The sequence below is a fragment of the Lissotriton vulgaris genome, chromosome 3_1 (genome assembly GCF_964263255.1).
Source record: "Lissotriton vulgaris chromosome 3_1, aLisVul1.2, whole genome shotgun sequence".
Classification (NCBI taxonomy): Eukaryota; Metazoa; Chordata; class Amphibia; order Caudata; family Salamandridae; genus Lissotriton; species Lissotriton vulgaris.
The window spans coordinates 1,896,708,208-1,896,726,692 of record NC_141689.1 but is presented as its reverse complement, the minus strand read 5'-3'; positions in this window follow the sequence as shown (position 1 = coordinate 1,896,726,692).

The window sequence follows — 18,485 nt, the reverse complement described above, 5'->3', positions numbered from 1 at the left end:
CAACGCAGTATTAAAATCACCCAGGCACTTCCTATGTACATGCACAATCCTTGCACTCTTTCAATCACCCTGTCAGGATCTATACACTCCTCTAATCACTTAGGTAGTAACGATGCACTTATAAAATCATGCAGGCAGTTCTTATGTGTTCTTGTAATCCCTCAGATATTACCCTTCAATTATTCAATCACCCGGACATTACGTACGTAGTTCTCTAATCATCTAGATAATATTTCTGCACTCGTGCAATCACCAATGCATTAGCTACGCTGTATTCAATCACCCAATCACTACCCTTGCACTCCTGCAAAGACTGTTTCGGGATCTATGCATTTCTCCAATCACTTTGCCACTACTCCTGAACCACTACGTATGCAGTTATGCAATCACCCAGGCAGTACTCTAGTACTCTGCCAATCATCCAGGCAGTACCTTTGTTTTCCTGCAATCACCCAGGCACTACAGAGAGCACTTTCAATTTGATTTTGATAGCAGAAGAGAAATCTTTTAGTTGTGCTGTGTGGTTCTGCTGTACAGGTTGTGATTTCTTCTAAATATAGGAATTCTGCTGTGTCTGAGATATCTTTGCAATTCAATTAAAAATATGTTTTAATTTATATAATAATATTTGTATATTATTATTTTATTAATATTAAATGATTTAACGAAAGTATTTAAGCCTATCTTTCTTTTCAGATATTCCCCATTATTAGTAATACAGATTGAGTATGGCAAGAAATGATCAAAAGAAAATAAAAGAAAAAACAGTACTGTTTAAAGGAAAGAGAAAAGGAGAAATTAGATAAAGTGCAACATGTGACTTTGAAGAAAAAGGGTTCTGGTAAGAGAACTAAATAATTTGTTAAAAGAGTTTTAAAGAAGATAACAAATTTTCAAAATGGAAAAAAGAAAAGTAGTACAACCAATCAGAAGAAAACTAAAAAAGGGCATATTATTAGAAAATCAGGTTATGGGACATTAGAAAGATAACTTAAAAATGTCTTAGAAAATTGCAAAACATATAAAAGAAAATCAGCATTTTACAAAAAAAAAAACAGATTAAAAGCGTAGTTGAAAAAGCTTTTGAATTGAAAAGAAGATTGTTTATATTAGTATTAAAGAGAATGAAAATATTAAATAAAACAATACATTTATGAAGGAGAAAATTAAAAGAAAAAGACTGGTTAATTGAACTAACTTTTGCCAAATTTGTTGGGGTGAATGGAAGCTTCAGAAGGTTTTTTTAATGAAGAAAGCTAGTTTTAACAAAATACATTAGTTCACGCAGTTGATACCAGTGATTGATCCTATGAGGTTAAAAACATTTGTCCAATTGAAAAAGAATAGATGGTTGCTAGAAATGTGGAAGAAGTAATAGCTGAAGAAGTTCAAGGGAGACGTTCACAAACTCCAGTGTATAGATGGGTTTGTAGTAGTATTTGTAGTATACAACAGAAATCTATTGATATTTTAAAACATTTCTTATAGTGTAGTAAAAGTGTTAAACAGAAGATAAAGATGTTGCAAGAACTAGATCATTGTTAAAGGAGAACAAATGCTGGCTTGCAGGGTCATTCTCTGGTTTGTCTTTCTAGAAAAGTGTGTCAAAGTACTTTACATCATTTGCGAATGGTAGCAATGCATCACTCAGAAATGCATAAGTTAGTGAGAAGATTGCACTATGTAAAAAGTCCTGCATTATCTTTAAGTGAAATTCAAGTAAATCGTCCCATGCGTATTGAGCACAGTTATGCGTAAAATAAACACTGTTCTTTCGCATGGTTCAATCTTAGATGTAAAAAAAGTTTGTGATGATAGAGAGTTTTGTTTCTTTAGTACTGAAGAATAGTGTAGAGAAAGTGAGAGTTTAAAAAGTGTAGGTGTTGAAGAAGAGATGAAAGATAGTACTACTGAGAAGTTTGTAGAAGAAATTACAAAGTTTAAAGTAGTTTGTTGTGAAAAACCAAACTATGGGGCACATTAGGATGGCGGGCGGACTTTGTCAGCCCACCATCCCAATGCAAAAAGGGACTGCCCGCCATAAGGGCGGGGGTCCCGCAGGGGACAATAGGATGCACCCGCCACAGTGCGGACGCATCCAGCATTCCTGACATTGTGGTGGGCGGCGCTCTCAGCAGCGCCCGCCACAATGCCAGGAAGGCATGTTGTGTACTTCCATGTACAACAAGGCACAGTGCCTGCCTTGTTGTACATGGAACTGCTGGGGGGAACCGCAACAGGCCCCCAATGGCAGAAACCGCCTGCATTTCCGTGGCAGCGTTGCTGCTGCAGAAAGGCACATCCCCGCACACATGCTAATATGGATGGCGGTGTCTCCCAGACACCACCACCATGTTAGCTGCTTTTCAGCCCGGTCGACTTTGCAACCGGGTGGTAAACCGGCAGATGGTCTTTACGTACGCCGGGGTCCCCCCGCCATGGTAATCTGGTGAAGGGGAATTAGGGAGCAGACGCTAGTTTTCAGCAGGCGGATCGCCACCGCCATGCAGGCAGTGGCGATCCGGCCGTTATCGTAATGGGCCCCTATGTGTGTATTTGTTTTCGATGTACTCACTATATAAGACAAACTAGGAATGTCCATGTGTATTTAAAAGTGAAAAGGAAAACAATGATAAGTGAGAGCAATTTGCTGCTTATTTGTTGGTAGAAGGTCATTTTGAGTTGGGTAGTGAACAACGTATTTGTAAATATTGTTACAGCAAACTAGAAGAGAAAAATATGCCAGTGAGAGCTGTACATAAAAACCTAGAGTTGGTAGCTATTCCTCCGGAACTGGTAGATTTAAATACATATGAGTCCATTCTAATTCAATCTTTGCACCCGTTTCAGGCTATAGTTGGTACGGAGCCTAAAACAGGTAAACTACCTCCCACAGATTTACAAAGAGGTTTAAAAGGAAGAGTTGTGTATTTACCTTTAGATTTTAAGAAACATATTGATACTGTTAGTATAGAGAGAGAATAATCTGAACATGTAATTATTCTAGTTAATGATGAACCAACAAAGAGTCAGAAAATATTTAGTAGATGTCACAAAACTTCAAAAGGCTATGTTATATATCATAGAAAACAATATTTATTATAAAAATGTATATCTGAAAGAAAAAGAAATATCTTTAGGAGATGATAGAGATATTTCCAATGGCCATATCGAAAAAGTGGACAAGTGCAGGAGTGAAGAAAAATGTATGAACATTATAGCATACATCCTTTACATTCAAAAGAAGTGATTGGAAATACTATTGAATTATTCCAAATGAAGAAAGCGAAGGGAACTCCCATGAGTGTTTGGGAAAGAAGTTTAGAAGCTTGTTGTTTTCCACAGCTCTTCCCCACTGGAAAAGGTGGACGATATGATGAGCTACCATTACAGATTCCAGTTTCAGAATATCCATCAACAAAATTGAATTCAGAAGATCCAAGATTTCAACAGTGTGTTCCATATTTATTTCATCTTCTGTTTGAAAGGGACTTGTCTGGACCTTCATTTGCAGTGAACCACATATTAAAAACAGGAGTTCATTTTACACATCTTTCTGCAAAAGAATTTTTGGACAAAGTTCAACAAAGAGATGATCATTTATAATCTCAGTTAATTAATTTGATGGCAGTTCAAACTGGCATCAATGAGTATTGATATTGTGGTCATGGAGAACCTAAATGTTTGTGAATGAACTTAGGAACCCCCACATGGTTTGTCGCACTTAGCTGTGCTGAATATGCATGGGACGATTTACTTCAATTTCTACGAGAAGCAAATTCAAATATTAAAAACATTTAATTGAAGATAGCTAGAGACTGTGTTCCTTTGATCCTGTAAATATGTGCAGATATTTTAATCATAGGTTTCAAGCTCTTTAATCTGCAATAAAAATAATCTACCTCTTGGAGAAGTTATTGATTTCTTTTGGAGAAAGGAGTACCAAGCAAGACGTGCTCCTCATATACACATGCTATTACAGATCAAAGATGCACCTACATTTGTGAACGCTTCTGATGAAAATGTTTTGGCTTTCATTGAAGACTATGGGGCATATTAACAAGGAACAGGAAAATTAATGCTAAGGGCGCTTAGCGTTAATTTTTTTAATGCCCACTATCTCTGGATAATATCGCCTTGTTATCGCGTTATTAATAACGCTAACCGCCTACGCGATAAAAAATCCAGCTAAAGCAGCATTTTGGGAGGTTATCGCTAGTAATGCAGCGATAAAACTACAAGGATAGGGATATCCTTGTTTATAGCCCATGGTGGATTTAGCCATGTAATCCACCTCCCATTGGATTACATGGCTAAATCTGAAAATTAGCAGATGTAAAAAAGCAGCTTTAACCATGGTTAGCACTGCTTTTTTTGTCTCTAAAATGGTTAGCGTGAAGTTTGATAATATTCTCCTATTATTTTGCTCTGGAACGCCCACCCTGCATTTCATTAGAGAGGCAAAGGGAAGCATAGTTAAAAGGGTGCTAACATGCCATTTTGCAAGTTAGCACCCTGTTGTTGAAAGATATTTTTATCTCCGCTTCTTTGACTTTTAAAGCCAAAAAAGCGGAGATGAAGCCCTTCTTAATATGCCCCCATATTACCTGTGCTATTCCAGAAACAGGAGGAGAAAATTGCTTAAGGTAACAAGTTTTACAGTTTCAAAGTCATCGATGTGGGAAATATTGTTGATGGAAATATAAGTCAAAGGGAACGTTTTAACAAAATGTCGTTTTGGATTTCCACGTTCAGTAATTTCGAAAGGAAGAGTCAACAGTTTCATGTCAGCAGTAAGGCATACTATAACTTGGAAATCTCAGAAGAATACTTACAGTATAAAAAGAAGTGAAGATTCAAAGTATATTAATGACAACAATCAAGTGATTTTGATGATGTGGAATGCAAATATGGATATCCAATATGTTGTAGATAATTTGATAGTTGTTGCTCACTATGTTACATCAAGTATACCCACATCTGAAAAAAACGGAGTTGAAAGAAATGTGGCTAGAAATTTCATAAAAGAAACGCGTTTTTTCCATGTTCATTTACATAGGAAACTTTAGACAAAGCTACAGTCTGAACTGCTGAACGGAGTTAGGCCAAATTTGGCAGAAGGGTAGGTATTTGTTTAGAAAGCATGCTTTTTTTTTAAATAGTGTAAATCCGCTCAGTAAATGCTGAGAAACTAAAATAATTTAAATATTGATATCTAATCACCAAGGAGAATTCGAGAACCCTCAAGGGGCATGAGCATCACTCTGATTGGCTGCCAACACTCAAAACCAGAAGGTGTTGGCAGGTATAACAAAGTTAAAAAGAAAAGGGGGTAGGGTAGAAACACCCTGACCCTCTAGGCCTGTTCAGGGGGTCCCGCAAGAAACCCCAGTGCCAAAAAAACCATTTTGTTTAAAAAAAACAGGAGGATTTGCGCTGGGTTTGCGAATCCGCGTGAAAAAGTAAAAAAAAAACACAATGCGCGGACTCCCACTCTTCCTTGTACTTAAGTCTCCGGGTGGGCCAGGTCCCGGGGGAAATGCTTAATTAATTTGTGGAGGCCCATGGGGGCCCCCACAGCTCCGGGGAATGCCATTTTCCTGGGGCTTAGTAAATTGTATGCGGGGCATGTGGTGTCCGCAGCCCCAGGGACAACCACTTCCTTGGGGCTCCTGTTATTATTGGGAGGCCTCATGGGGCCCCTAAGCCCTGGGGACCCCCCCTCCCCTGGGCTTCCTTCATTAATTAGGGGTGCCCCGCGGCCCCCCTAATGTAGCTCTCGGTGGCCCTGGGAACTACCAGCACTTAGGGCCGGCTCGTGCAATGTCCCGGGTGCCTAGCCTCGGGACATTGCCATTGCGAGAGTAGGAAACCTGCTCTAGCTTCCAAGAAGCAAAGCAGTATTGCTTTTGTGGAAAGGGGGCGCTGCATATTAGCAGCGCCTCTTGCCCAAAAGCATTGCCAGCTCCGCAGGAAGGGAGGAGCTGGCATGGACCATGGGGGCATTGGAGCTCCCCCTACTGTCCCCATCAAAAAGGCCAGGTACCGGGGAGGGGGTCCCCCGGGCCATTCTTGTCCTGAGGAGGGGAGCCACATGGTCCCCCTCCTTATCTTTTTTCTAAATGGTAGCAGGCCCCTGGGGGTGGGGTCCCAGGGGTGAATTCTAAATAATGGCGGTGGATCTGCTTTTTTTTGTTTGGAGTTGTGACTCCAACGCAGCTCTCAGAGCGCCCCCCCCAAGTAAAGTCGCCTTGGATTTGCAAAGCTATTGACAAGATTACAATTGATAGTCATTAAAAATATATTAAATTATAAACTTGAAATGTGTGTTGTGTTGTAGTGCATTAAATTTGTGCTTTTGTTTTGGGAAATTGTGACAGGTTTGCGAATCGGAAAATCTTTGTACAAAAAATTGTATGTGTAAAAAAAGATTCTCGTCAGTATTATGTTATAGGGTGGCCCTAACAAGTGCCCTTGTTTTTATTGTGAGTTTGTTGTAGCTACATGTAAGTGTTGTTGCGGAGCTTAAGGTTGTTGACAAAGACTGTTTCCTTGATCGGTGAAGTGTACGCCATCACTTCTGTAGATGTCATCCATATCAAAACATAGATTGTTGTTATATATGGAGCCCATCCTATGGTCTCTGAGGTAAGCAGAAACAGCTTTATTGACATTCTTTCTAACTTTCTCAATCAGGGGACAGAATTGATTTGACCACTTCTATTTCTGTTGTTGGCTTATGTCAGAGTATACAAAGACAGTTTGAGGTAAAATCAATATCAATTGTGCAAAGGTGTCCTTCATTAGCATTTCCAGACCTACCGCAGTCAATGTGTCTAGGTACTTTCTGAAACTCTTTTGCCTCTTTCTGTACCTTCCTTGCCTCTTTCAGTACCTCTGTTGCTTCTTTCTGCACTTCCTTTTCTAGTTGCTGCACCCCTTGTGCCTCTCTGTGCAACTTTTTTCTGTTTTCCGGCACCTGTATTGGTTCTTTCTTCACTGGTGTTCGTTCTTTGTGCACATCTGTTTCCTTCTTCTGTTTCTCTATTGTTTCTTACTGCACTGTCATTGCTTCTTACTGCACCTCTGTTGAAATTAATTTCCTTACACGCCTTAAACATCACTTTTGTCCTGCTTATTTACTATTCTAGTATTGCTGATAGTATTGGGCCTAGTCAAATATAAAAATAAACCTATAACATGTCTCTGGTGTAAGTCTCACCATATGTCAGAATGTATCACTCAGACACTGCCACAGTACTACTCCATCACCCAGGAAGTACCAACGCAGTATTAAAATCACCCAGGCACTTCCTATGTACATGCACAATCCTTGCACTCTTTCAATCACCCTGTCAGGATCTATACACTCCTCTAATCACTTAGGTAGTAACGATGCACTTATAAAATCATGCAGGCAGTTCTTATGTGTTCTTGTAATCCCTCAGATATTACCCTTCAATTATTCAATCACCCGGACATTACGTACGTAGTTCTCTAATCATCTAGATAATATTTCTGCACTCGTGCAATCACCAATGCATTAGCTACGCTGTATTCAATCACCCAATCACTACCCTTGCACTCCTGCAAAGACTGTTTCGGGATCTATGCATTTCTCCAATCACTTTGCCACTACTCCTGAACCACTACGTATGCAGTTATGCAATCACCCAGGCAGTACTCTAGTACTCTGCCAATCATCCAGGCAGTACCTTTGTTTTCCTGCAATCACCCAGGCACTACAGAGAGCACTTTCAATTTGATTTTGATAGCAGAAGAGAAATCTTTTAGTTGTGCTGTGTGGTTCTGCTGTACAGGTTGTGATTTCTTCTAAATATAGGAATTCTGCTGTGTCTGAGATATCTTTGCAATTCAATTAAAAATATGTTTTAATTTATATAATAATATTTGTATATTATTATTTTATTAATATTAAATGATTTAACGAAAGTATTTAAGCCTATCTTTCTTTTCAGATATTCCCCATTATTAGTAATACAGATTGAGTATGGCAAGAAATGATCAAAAGAAAATAAAAGAAAAAACAGTACTGTTTAAAGGAAAGAGAAAAGGAGAAATTAGATAAAGTGCAACATGTGACTTTGAAGAAAAAGGGTTCTGGTAAGAGAACTAAATAATTTGTTAAAAGAGTTTTAAAGAAGATAACAAATTTTCAAAATGGAAAAAAGAAAAGTAGTACAACCAATCAGAAGAAAACTAAAAAAGGGCATATTATTAGAAAATCAGGTTATGGGACATTAGAAAGATAACTTAAAAATGTCTTAGAAAATTGCAAAACATATAAAAGAAAATCAGCATTTTACACAAAAAAAAACAGATTAAAAGCGTAGTTGAAAAAGCTTTTGAATTGAAAAGAAGATTGTTTATATTAGTATTAAAGAGAATGAAAATATTAAATAAAACAATACATTTATGAAGGAGAAAATTAAAAGAAAAAGACTGGTTAATTGAACTAACTTTTGCCAAATTTGTTGGGGTGAATGGAAGCTTCAGAAGGTTTTTTTAATGAAGAAAGCTAGTTTTAACAAAATACATTAGTTCACGCAGTTGATACCAGTGATTGATCCTATGAGGTTAAAAACATTTGTCCAATTGAAAAAGAATAGATGGTTGCTAGAAATGTGGAAGAAGTAATAGCTGAAGAAGTTCAAGGGAGACGTTCACAAACTCCAGTGTATAGATGGGTTTGTAGTAGTATTTGTAGTATACAACAGAAATCTATTGATATTTTAAAACATTTCTTATAGTGTAGTAAAAGTGTTAAACAGAAGATAAAGATGTTGCAAGAACTAGATCATTGTTAAAGGAGAAAAAATGCTGGCTTGCAGGGTCATTCTCTGGTTTGTCTTTCTAGAAAAGTGTGTCAAAGTACTTTACATCATTTGCGAATGGTAGCAATGCATCACTCAGAAATGCAGAAGTTAGTGAGAAGATTGCACTATGTAAAAAGTCCTGCATTATCTTTAAGTGAAATTCAAGTAAATCGTCCCATGCGTATTGAGCACAGTTATGCGTAAAATAAACACTGTTCTTTCGCATGGTTCAATCTTAGATGTAAAAAAAGTTTGTGATGATAGAGAGTTTTGTTTCTTTAGTACTGAAGAATAGTGTAGAGAAAGTGAGAGTTTAAAAAGTGTAGGTGTTGAAGAAGAGATGAAAGATAGTACTACTGAGAAGTTTGTAGAAGAAATTACAAAGTTTAAAGTAGTTTGTTGTGAAAAACCAAACTATGGGGCACATTAGGATGGCGGGCGGACTTTGTCAGCCCACCATCCCAATGCAAAAAGGGACTGCCCGCCATAAGGGCGGGGGTCCCGCAGGGGACAATAGGATGCACCCGCCACAGTGCGGATGCATCCAGCATTCCTGACATTGTGGCGGGCGGCGCTCTCAGCAGCGCCCGCCACAATGCCAGGAAGGCATGTTGTGTACTTCCATGTACAACAAGGCACAGTGCCTGCCTTGTTGTACATGGAACTGCTGGGGGGTACCGCAACAGGCCCCCAATGGCAGAAACCGCCTGCATTTCCGTGGCAGCGTTGCTGCTGCAGAAAGGCACATCCCCGCACACATGCTAATATGGATGGCGGTGTCTCCCAGACACCACCACCATGTTAGCTGCTTTTCAGCCCGGTCGACTTTGCAACCGGGTGGTAAACCGGCAGATGGTCTTTACGTACGCCGGGGTCCCCCCGCCATGGTAATCTGGTGAAGGGGAATTAGGGAGCAGACGCTAGTTTTCAGCAGGCGGATCGCCACCGCCATGCAGGCAGTGGCGATCCGGCCGTTATCGTAATGGGCCCCTATGTGTGTATTTGTTTTCGATGTACTCACTATATAAGTCAAACTAGGAATGTCCATGTGTATTTAAAAGTGAAAAGGAAAACAATGATAAGCGAGAGCAATTTGCTGCTTATTTGTTGGTGGAAGGTCATTTTGAGTTGGGTAGTGAACAACGTATTTGTAAATATTGTTACAGCAAACTAGAAGAGAAAAATATGCCAGTGAGAGCTGTACATAAAAACCTAGAGTTGGTAGCTATTCCTCCGGAACTGGTAGATTTAAATACATATGAGTCCATTCTAATTCAATCTTTGCACCCGTTTCAGGCTATAGTTGGTACGGAGCCTAAAACAGGTAAACTACCTCCCACAGATTTACAAAGAGGTTTAAAAGGAAGAGTTGTGTATTTACCTTTAGATTTTAAGAAACATATTGATACTGTTAGTATAGAGAGAGAATAATCTGAACATGTAATTATTCTAGTTAATGATGAACCAACAAAGAGTCAGAAAATATTTAGTAGATGTCACAAAACTTCAAAAGGCTATGTTATATATCATAGAAAACAATATTTATTATAAAAATGTATATCTGAAAGAAAAAGAAATATCTTTAGGAGATGATAGAGAAATTTCCAATGGCCATATCGAAAAAGTGGACAAGTGCAGGAGTGAAGAAAAATGTATGAACATTATAGCATACATCCTTTACATTCAAAAGAAGTGATTGGAAATACTATTGAATTATTCCAAATGAAGAAAGCGAAGGGAACTCCCATGAGTGTTTGGGAAAGAAGTTTAGAAGCTTGTTGTTTTCCACAGCTCTTCCCCACTGGAAAAGGTGGACGATATGATGAGCTACCATTACAGATTCCAGTTTCAGAATATCCATCAACAAAATTGAATTCAGAAGATCCAAGATTTCAACAGTGTGTTCCATATTTATTTCATCTTCTGTTTGAAAGGGACTTGTCTGGACCTTCATTTGCAGTGAACCACATATTAAAAACAGGAGTTCATTTTACACATCTTTCTGCAAAAGAATTTTTGGACAAAGTTCAACAAAGAGATGATCATTTATAATCTCAGTTAATTAATTTGATGGCAGTTCAAACTGGCATCAATGAGTATTGATATTGTGGTCATGCTGAACCTAAATATTTGTGAATGAACTTAGGAACCCCCACATGGTTTGTCGCACTTAGCTGTGCTGAATATGCATGGGACGATTTACTTCAAATTCTACGAGAAGCAAATTCAAATATTAAAAACATTTAATTGAAGATAGCTAGAGACTGTGTTCCTTTGATCCTGTAAATATGTGCAGATATTTTAATCATAGGTTTCAAGCTCTTTAATCTGCAATAAAAATAATCTACCTCTTGGAGAAGTTATTGATTTCTTTTGGAGAAAGGAGTACCAAGCAAGACGTGCTCCTCATATACACATGCTATTACAGATCAAAGATGCACCTACATTTGTGAACGCTTCTGATGAAAATGTTTTGGCTTTCATTGAAGACTATGGGGCATATTAACAAGGAACAGGAAAATTAATGCTAAGGGCGCTTAGCGTTAATTTTTTTAATGCCCACTATCTCTGGATAATATCGCCTTGTTATCGCGTTATTAATAACGCTAACCGCCTACGCGATAAAAAATCCAGCTAAAGCAGCATTTTGGGAGGTTATCGCTAGTAATGCAGCGATAAAACTACAAGGATAGGGATATCCTTGTTTATAGCCCATGGTGGATTTAGCCATGTAATCCACCTCCCATTGGATTACATGGCTAAATCTGAAAATTAGCAGATGTAAAAAAGCAGCTTTAACCATGGTTAGCACTGCTTTTTTTGTCTCTAAAATGGTTAGCGTGAAGTTTGATAATATTCTCCTATTATTTTGCTCTGGAACGCCCACCCTGCATTTCATTAGAGAGGCAAAGGGAAGCATAGTTAAAAGGGTGCTAACATGCCATTTTGCAAGTTAGCACCCTGTTGTTGAAAGATATTTTTATCTCCGCTTCTTTGACTTTTAAAGCCAAAAAAGCGGAGATGAAGCCCTTCTTAATATGCCCCCATATTACCTGTGCTATTCCAGAAACAGGAGGAGAAAATTGCTTAAGGTAACAAGTTTTACAGTTTCAAAGTCATCGATGTGGGAAATATTGTTGATGGAAATATAAGTCAAAGGGAACGTTTTAACAAAATGTCGTTTTGGATTTCCACGTTCAGTAATTTCGAAAGGAAGAGTCAACAGTTTCATGTCAGCAGTAAGGCATACTATAACTTGGAAATCTCAGAAGAATACTTACAGTATAAAAAGAAGTGAAGATTCAAAGTATATTAATGACAACAATCAAGTGATTTTGATGATGTGGAATGCAAATATGGATATCCAATATGTTGTAGATAATTTGATAGTTGTTGCTCACTATGTTACATCAAGTATAACCACATCTGAAAAAAACTGAGTTGAAAGAAATGTGGCTAGAAATTTCATAAAAGAAACGCGTTTTTTCCATGTTCATTTACATAGGAAACTTTAGACAAAGCTACAGTCTGAACTGCTGAACGGAGTTAGGCCAAATTTGGCAGAAGGGTAGGTATTTGTTTAGAAAGCATGCTTTTTTTTTAAATAGTGTAAATCCGCTCAGTAAATGCTGAGAAACTAAAATAATTTAAATATTGATATCTAATCACCAAGGAGAATTCGAGAACCCTCAAGGGGCATGAGCATCACTCTGATTGGCTGCCAACACTCAAAACCAGAAGGTGTTGGCAGGTATAACAAAGTTAAAAAGAAAAGGGGGTAGGGTAGAAACACCCTGACCCTCTAGGCCTGTTCAGGGGGTCCCGCAAGAAACCCCAGTGCCAAAAAAACCATTTTGTTTAAAAAAAACAGGAGGATTTGCGCTGGGTTTGCGAATCCGCGTGAAAAAGTAAAAAAAAAACACAATGCGCGGACTCCCACTCTTCCTTGTACTTAAGTCTCCGGGTGGGCCAGGTCCCGGGGGAAATGCTTAATTAATTTGTGGAGGCCCATGGGGGCCCCCACAGCTCCGGGGAATGCCATTTTCCTGGGGCTTAGTAAATTGTATGCGGGGCATGTGGTGTCCGCAGCCCCAGGGACAACCACTTCCTTGGGGCTCCTGTTATTATTGGGAGGCCTCACGGGGCCCCTAAGCCCTGGGGACCCCCCCTCCCCTGGGCTTCCTTCATTAATTAGGGGTGCCCCGCGGCCCCCCTAATGTAGCTCTCGGTGGCCCTGGGAACTACCAGCACTTAGGGCCGGCTCGTGCAATGTCCCGGGTGCCTAGCCTCGGGACATTGCCATTGCGAGAGTAGGAAACCTGCTCTAGCTTCCAAGAAGCAAAGCAGTATTGCTTTTGTGGAAAGGGGGCGCTGCATATTAGCAGCGCCTCTTGCCCAAAAGCATTGCCAGCTCCGCAGGAAGGGAGGAGCTGGCATGGACCATGGGGGCATTGGAGCTCCCCCTACTGTCCCCATCAAAAAGGCCAGGTACCGGGGAGGGGGTCCCCCGGGCCATTCTTGTCCTGAGGAGGGGAGCCACATGGTCCCCCTCCTTATCTTTTTTCTAAATGGTAGCAGGCCCCTGGGGGTGGGGTCCCAGGGGTGAATTCTAAATAATGGCGGTGGATCTGCTTTTTTTTGTTTGGAGTTGTGACTCCAACGCAGCTCTCAGAGCCCCCCCCCCCCCAAGTAAAGTCGCCTTGGATTTGCAAAGCTATTGACAAGATTACAATTGATAGTCATTAAAAATATATTAAATTATAAACTTGAAATGTGTGTTGTGTTGTAGTGCATTAAATTTGTGCTTTTGATTTGGGAAATTGTGACAGGTTTGCGAATCGGAAAATCTTTGTACAAAAAATTGTATGTGTAAAAAAAGATTCTCGTCAGTATTATGTTATAGGGTGGCCCTAACAAGTGCCCTTGTTTTTATTGTGAGTTTGTTGTAGCTACATGTAAGTGTTGTTGCGGAGCTTAAGGTTGTTGACAAAGACTGTTTCCTTGATCGGTGAAGTGTACGCCATCACTTCTGTAGATGTCATCCATATCAAAACATAGATTGTTGTTATATATGGAGCCCATCCTATGGTCTCTGAGGTAAGCAGAAACAGCTTTATTGACATTCTTTCTAACTTTCTCAATCAGGGGACAGAATTGATTTGACCACTTCTATTTCTGTTGTTGGCTTATGTCAGAGTATACAAAGACAGTTTGAGGTAAAATCAATATCAATTGTGCAAAGGTGTCCTTCATTAGCATTTCCAGACCTACCGCAGTCAATGTGTCTAGGTACTTTCTGAAACTCTTTTGCCTCTTTCTGTACCTTCCTTGCCTCTTTCAGTACCTCTGTTGCTTCTTTCTGCACTTCCTTTTCTAGTTGCTGCACCCCTTGTGCCTCTCTGTGCAACTTTTTTCTGTTTTCCGGCACCTGTATTGGTTCTTTCTTCACTGGTGTTCGTTCTTTGTGCACATCTGTTTCCTTCTTCTGTTTCTCTATTGTTTCTTACTGCACTGTCATTGCTTCTTACTGCACCTCTGTTGAAATTAATTTCCTTACATGCCTTAAACATCACTTTTGTCCTGCTTATTTACTATTCTAGTATTGCTGATAGTATTGGGCCTAGTCAAATATAAAAATAAACCTATAACATGTCTCTGGTGTAAGTCTCACCATATGTCAGAATGTATCACTCAGACACTGCCACAGTACTACTCCATCACCCAGGAAGTACCAACGCAGTATTAAAATCACCCAGGCACTTCCTATGTACATGCACAATCCTTGCACTCTTTCAATCACCCTGTCAGGATCTATACACTCCTCTAATCACATAGGTAGTAACGATGCACTTATAAAATCATGCAGGCAGTTCTTATGTGTTCTTGTAATCCCTCAGATATTACCCTTCAATTATTCAATCACCCGGACATTACGTACGTAGTTCTCTAATCATCTAGATAATATTTCTGCACTCGTGCAATCACCAATGCATTAGCTACGCTGTATTCAATCACCCAATCACTACCCTTGCACTCCTGCAAAGACTGTTTCGGGATCTATGCATTTCTCCAATCACTTTGCCACTACTCCTGAACCACTACGTATGCAGTTATGCAATCACCCAGGCAGTACTCTAGTACTCTGCCAATCATCCAGGCAGTACCTTTGTTTTCCTGCAATCACCCAGGCACTACAGAGACCACTTTCAATTTGATTTTGATAGCAGGAGAGAAATCTTTTATTTGTGCTGTGTGGTTCTGCTGTACAGGTTGTGATTTCTTCTAAATATAAGAATTCTGCTGTGTCTGAGATATCTTTGCAATTCAATTAAAAATATGTTTTAATTTATATAATAATATTTGTATATTATTATTTTATTAATATTAAATGATTTAACGAAAGTATTTAAGCCTATCTTTCTTTTCAGATATTCCCCATTATTAGTAATACAGATTGAGTATGGCAAGAAATGATCAAAAGAAAATAAAAGAAAAAACAGTACTGTTTAAAGGAAAGAGAAAAGGAGAAATTAGATAAAGTGCAACATGTGACTTTGAAGAAAAAGGGTTCTGGTAAGAGAACTAAATAATTTGTTAAAAGAGTTTTAAAGAAGATAACAAATTTTCAAAATGGAAAAAAGAAAAGTAGTACAACCAATCAGAAGAAAACTAAAAAAGGGCATATTATTAGAAAATCAGGTTATGGGACATTAGAAAGATAACTGGAAAGGGGCGACCACTCGGTCCCCCCGAACGTATGGCAGAGTGCCTCGATCCCCCCGGGAAGCCATTTTGGGCGGGAGGCGCGTCTCGGCTGGTATGCCCGAAGCGGCGTAGCCGGGGCGCGCTTTTTCCCGCCCTAGAGTGGGCTGGCCTAGACACTGACGCGGCTGGCCACGCCCTCGGGGCAGGCAGGGGCGGGTTTACGCCCCCCCTGAAGATGGATAAAAAGGGACGCAAGACCAGAAGACATCCTCTTGTTCCTGTGCTCTGAAGCTGCACCTCCTCGCTGCACGTGAGCTCGAGACGGAACGAAGAGCCAATTTTGAGCGTTTTAATCGTTCTTGTTTGTTTTACAGTTACTTTGTTGGAGAATGCCGAAGAAGGTGGGAAAGCGCATGACTACTGACCAGATGCTGCGTGTTCTCATGAAGGAGATGTCCGAGCTAAAGAAGCGGGTGGACAAGAATGAGGAAGGGGGTCCAAAACGTCCTTTGGCGGGAGCAGCCCCGGGAGGGAAAAACAAGAGGCCCAGGAGGGGGGCAGCGGGTGAAGACATCCCGGGTCCCAGTGCCCCGCTCGAGGCTCCAACTCCGGTGCCGGAGGGGGGGAATCCAATTCCCGTTGTGGTCACCCCCGTGTCCGAGGATGATATGCCGCCCGAGCTGGCAGCACAATTGGCAGCGTGGTTGGGTAAAGGTAACGAGGGCGCCACGGCTGTCGATGCGCAGGCGCTGATAAAGCAACTGCGTGAGAAACGGGAAGCAGCCAAGGTGCCCGTGCCGCCTGCAGTAGGGGACAAGACACCAGGGACGATTGCGACCACAGAGGCAGCGTCAGGTGCAGGTAAGCGGCCATTGCCGATCGCGAGGGATGAGTCAACACCCTCTCGGAGAGAAAAGTTGGGGCAACATGTTCCTTTGGCAATTAAGGAAAAGATTTGGGCGGGGGAGTATGTGAACATTTTCTCACTGCTTGTTGATCATTATGAGGTAGAGCATGTAAAGAGTCAGAAGGATCTCATGCATCCGAGTGTTTGGCGCGCAAAAATGGCCGCCTTTAAAGTGAATGAGAATATCGGCAATTGGGGCAATGCTTGGGGAATCTTTACATCAATCTTGGGGGAACGTAGACCTGAGTTGCTTTCCGAGTTCCCAATCTATCAATCACGAATCATGGGGTACTCGACATCGCACCAGGGTAATCATTGGTTCTGTTACGATAATCTGTTCAGAAAGGAAAAGGAGCATAATAAAAGTTTAACCTGGGATTGTTATGATTCCTTGACTTGGGATAAAATGAAGGAGTCAGGAATGTTGAAAATGCCGTTGGTGGGAAGTAATGTTGGCGAATCCTCCCGGCAATATGCGGGGACGCCCTTTCGATCAGGTACGGGTGCCGACGATTACTCGAAACCTGCCGGCAATACCGGAAAAAGGGGTTTCTGCTTTAATTACAACAGAGGTAAATGTACTAGACCCCAGGGATCGTGTAAATTCAAACATGAATGTAGTGGTTGTGGGTCGTCCCATCCTGAGTCCTCGTGCAGAGCCAAAACGGGTGATAACGGGGGGAGAGGAGGTGCCAAACAGGTCTAATACAGTCCGAGGGGCGCCTTTACCTACCCCAATTGATACCCTGGCGATGATTCCCTGGCTCAGTGAATACCCGGATCGTACTTCTGCTGGGGTGCTGCGGAACGGGTTTTCGTATGGTTTCCGCATCCCGGTAGGGGACTTTCAGGGTGTGGAAAAGTGTAAAAATCAACTTTCCGTCCTGCAGCATACGACCGTAGTACAGGATAAGATCCGGAAAGAGGTGACTCGAGGTCGGGTCGCCGGCCCGTTTAGTTTACCCCCGGTCCAGAATTTTGTTTGTTCTCCCTTAGGGGCAGTCCCCAAGAAAGACCCCGGTGAGTTCCGACTGATTCATAATTTATCAGCTCCACGAGGTCTTTCCGTAAATGATGCAATCGATCCAGAAGTGTGTTTGGTGCGGTACGCATCCTTCGATGAGGCCGTAGCCATTTTAAATCGCCTGGGGCCCGGGGCGCTGATGGCGAAGTCAGATATCGAGTCAGCGTTCCGATTGCTCCCGGTACACCCAGACGACCAGCGTCTCCTAGGATTCATGTTTCAGGGTTGTTATTACATGGATAGGTGTATGCCAATGGGGTGCTCTATATCCTGTGCTTATTTCGAGAAATTCAGTAGTTTTCTACAATGGGTCTTCACAAAGAAAACAGGTTTCCAAGATGTAATGCACTACCTTGATGATTTTCTGTTTCTTGGGGCAGCCGGGGATCTTGAATGTGGCCGGGCCTTGGCCGAATTTTGTGTGTTAATGAAACAGTTTGGTGTGCCATTGGCACCGGGTAAAACAGTGGGTCCTACGACTTGCCTCGAGTTTCTGGGGATCGAGTTGGACTCCATTGAAGGGTGTTTCCGTTTGCCAGCTGAGAAAGTGTTGAAGTTCAGGGCTGCGCTGCAAGTGTGTATAAATGCATCAAAAGTTACGCTGCAACAATTACAGCAGTTGGTGGGACAGTTGAATTTTGCCCTGAGGGTAATACCAATGGCCCGCCCCTTTTCCCGTTCAATTGCCCAAGCGATGGTCGGCCTTAAAGAGTGCCATCATCGCACGAGACTATCGGCCGAGATCCGCCAGGACATGCTTATTTGGTTAGCATTTCTGGCGGACTTCAATGGTAGAATCGTCTGGAATGAACCAGCCGTGTCTTCTGAAGAGCTGGGGCTGTGGACAGATTCAGCAGGAAGCATAGGTTTTGGCGCCATCTTCGGCACGAAATGGTCGGCACAAAGATGGCCGACATGGTGGCATGAGAATGGTCTGACGAGTAATATTGCTTTCCTGGAACTGTTTCCCATCTTGGTGGCCTTGAGAACATGGCCCGATGGGTTCAAAGAT